Genomic DNA, 3,620 nt, shown 5'->3' on the forward strand with positions numbered 1-3,620 from the left:
CTCTCTCTCTCTCTCTTTCCGGAACTGGGGATTGAACTCAGGCCCTTGCACTTGCCAGGCAAGCTCTTATTCTACTGAGCTACCTTCCCAGCCCCATGAAAACCCTCCTGACATGGGTCCAAGGCCCGGATATGAGGCCTGAAACTGCTACAGGGAAGCAGGGAAACACTCGGACCCCGACTTCCTGAATAGGACCCTTCCAGCTCAGCAAGAAAGGCCCGGAACGGACAAGCAGGACTGCACAGCAGACAGGCTGAGGCAGCAAGATTGTTGGGGCTCGAGACTCGTCTGGGCTACAAAGTGAGCTCAAGGCCAGCCTGAACTGTGTAGTGAGACCCTGTCTCAGAAAGACCAAAAATAAGATTTCACAGCAGAGGAAACAAGCCACAGAGCAAGGAGAATAGGAAAGAAGCATCTGCCAGCTGCCCAACTGGCAGGCTCGTCTCTATGACGTATGTGAGGGGAACTTGAAAACTTTCACACCGAAAGTGACGAGAGTGATGGGACAAGTGCACGTGAAGTGACAGGGAGAATTCTGAGACATTAATGGCAACACATCTTTTTTTCCAAGACAGGGTCTCACCCCGTAGTTCCAGCTGACCTTAAGCTCACGGTGATCCTCCTGCCTCAGCCTCCTGAGTGCTGGGATTATGTGGGCGAGCTTTGCAGCTTTGGGATCCTGCTGTGAACAATGTGTGAGAAACATAGAGCACACTGGTCTTTTCCTCCAGAAACGGAATAACTTCTCCCACAAATACTATGAAGCAGTTCGAAGCACCCCAAGGGGGATTTGGGGACCCAGACACTTCTGCTCAGGCAGGTTGTTCAGGGTGAAGCCACAGCGAAATGTCCAAAGGCCGACGAGTAGGAAGCCTGACAGTCCCGAGCTCTTGCAGAGTGAGCGATCGGTGTGTAGTGGCTTTTAAGGCACCTGCAGCTGGAGTCACACAGCAGGACAGAAATGCAGGGGGAGCGCAAACTCAGCGTCGGTCCTGTGGAATGGGGCGCACAGGCCCAGCCTGGGAGACGGAACCCTGACTCCGCTGGGAGTCAGGGAGAAGAGGTGGCCGGGGCAAAGAACTGACGCCCTCACCTTGCCAGCCTGGAGTCAAGCCAAACCGCGACAAGCTCAGATACACAGCTCTAGCCAGGAAGATGGCTCAGTAGAATAAGAGCTTGCCTGGCAAGTGCAAGGGCCTGAGTTCAATCTCCGGTTCTGCTAAAAGAGAAAGAAAAAGAAATCCAGTGTAAAAATAGTGCCGTGAGTGGCCCACAGGAGAGAGGAGGAGAGTGCCTCTGTACACAGGCAACTCCGCAGCGCTGAGGCCAGTAGTCCTGGGGTACAGTAACCCTCATGCGGCGTCCTTGTGGGGAGCCTCGGGCCTGGGACTCAGCATCCCACCTGTCCCATCCTGAAAGCCTGAAGCTGCCGTCAGTGCCAGGCAAGGCGGCCCCAGCCCGGCCTCTGGTGAGCTCAGGAAAGGGCACTTCTGGACTCTTCCGGCAGGGGCTGGCCACGTCCCTCTGAACCCTGACCTGCCCACAGGCACTGGGCAGGGAGTGCCTGCCAGGCGCCTTCCTGCCCCTGCTCCAGGCCACCAGCAGGGATGACTCCACAGGACACCACACCAGCCCTCCAGGCAGCTGGGCACAGGGCAGCTGTAAATAGAAGCAGCTGTTGCTCGCTTTCTCCAAGCCCTTTCCGGGAATGGGTCTACTCGGTTTGGGTGACTTGGGAGGATTTTGTTTAAAAATAGTCTTCTCAGAGCCAGGGTGGCGGCACACGCCTGTAATCCCAGCACTCCGGAGGCTGAGGCAGGAGGATCTCAGAGAGCGAGCCCAGCCTGGCTACCTAGTAAGTCCATGACCAGCCTGAACTGTACAGGGAAACCATGCTTAGCGGCCAAACAGACACAAATAATTGACTAAGGAATATCAAACACGCATCTCACAAGTTAGCTTAACCGCATAATCAGAGCGCGTGTTTGATGGACTTAGAGAAACTGAATACCTGGAGGCCACACCCAGGCCCAGGCCCAGCAGAGCCACGCTCGCCACTCATGGGGGGGGCAGACTGGCCGCCCCCGCTAAGGCCCAGCTCCAGAAACCTCGGGACTCTGCGCAGCGGCTTCTGCAGTCATCGACCCCAAGTGACCAGGACGGGAGTTCTGCCTGAGGGCGATGGGGCCGGAATTTTCTGTCTGTGCCCACCAGGCAGCGATGTGCCTCTCACCCACTTCACATGGGCTTTGGCCTCCGCCATCCGCTCAGTGTCCTGGTTCCATCGGACTGCCCAGTGTCGGCCCCCTTCCCTACACTGCCTCCCACACTCCCGTGCGCCTTGGGCCTCTGTGGGCTCCAGGGACAGCAGCTGCCACGCTACCAACATGGGAGAGGTGTGTGTTCCATGCCCCGCTGTGCATCCCTTCACACCTGGGCCCAGGACGGACACCGCTGGTGCAGGGATGCGGCCTGCTAGGACATGCCGCTGCGTGAGGACACAGTCCAGCTGCCTGAGCCCCCGAGCACTACACGTGTGTGCGTGTGGCTATGGGCAGGCAGGTGTGTGCACAGGCATATTGTGTACATGCATGTGCATGCTGTGTATGCATGGGGCCTGTTCAGATGGCCATTTCTCAATGACCCCAGTAGCAAGCGAGAGCCACCTAGCCTGACCTCACCAGCCTGGGATCCAGAGCAGACACAGGAAAATGCGGATGGGTCTGCAACCAAAGGAAGAGACTGCTGTGCTTAGGGCTAATTAGCGTCGTTCATGCTCACTGAGGCAACACATGTGCTAAAATTGGACCGGTACAGAGATTGCATGGCCCCTGTGCAAGGATGACACATAAATTTGTGAAGCGTCCCATATTTTTACCAAAAAGCAGGAGCCAACATGAATGACATGAAAAGACTATTTGCAGGGCTGCGAGAAGGCTCAGTGAAATAAGTGCTTGCCTGGCAAGCGCAAGGGCCTGAGTTTGATCCCTGGCACCACATACACACAAAAGACTACTTGCAGGAATAATAGGAGAATATTTCCCAAACATGGGAAAAGAATCTGACATACAGGGAAGTGAGGCATATAGAACTCCAATTAGCAATAACCAAAATAAATCTGCACCCAGACACAAAATGATCAAGATCCAAGAAATTCAGCAAAAGAATAGAATATTAAAAGCTATTAGAAAAGAAACAGATCACCTCTGAAGAAAAGCCCTTCAGAATCACAACAGACTTCTCAACACAAACCATCAGGTCAAGAAGAACTTGGAGTGAAGCATTTCAGGTCCTCAAAACAAATAGTCTCCAACCCAGATTAATGTACCCTGCAAACCTCCCTTGCAAAATGAATGGAGAAATAAGATACATATCAGTAATAACCAATAATGTAAATGGTCTCAATTCACCAAGCAAAAGAAACAGACAGGCAGAGTGGATCAAGAAGCACATTTAGGGCTGGTGAGATGGCTCAGTGGTCTAAAGCACCTACTTAGAACAAGCTTAGCAAAGCACAGGGACCACAGTTCAATCCCCCAGCACCACATGCCAGCCAGCCCCGCCCCCTAGTGGACTGAGCTGGCCACACACACAAAAGAAAGAAGAAAGAAAGAAAGAAA

The 3,620-nt window shown here is 53.8% G+C and overlaps 1 non-coding gene across 1 annotated transcript; it reads left to right on the plus strand.

Annotated features, from left to right (window-relative positions):
* The first annotated feature begins 2,773 nt into the window (after nt 1-2,773).
* Nucleotides 2,774-2,876, plus strand: LOC111816769. Its single transcript, XR_002821107.1, has one exon. It is a non-coding gene; the product is annotated as a U6 spliceosomal RNA (small nuclear RNA).
* Nucleotides 2,877-3,620: the final 744 nt, after the last annotated feature.

Source organism: Octodon degus, unplaced genomic scaffold, assembly GCF_000260255.1.
Source record: "Octodon degus isolate 3935 unplaced genomic scaffold, OctDeg1.0 scaffold00039, whole genome shotgun sequence".
Lineage (NCBI taxonomy): Eukaryota > Metazoa > Chordata > Mammalia > Rodentia > Octodontidae > Octodon > Octodon degus.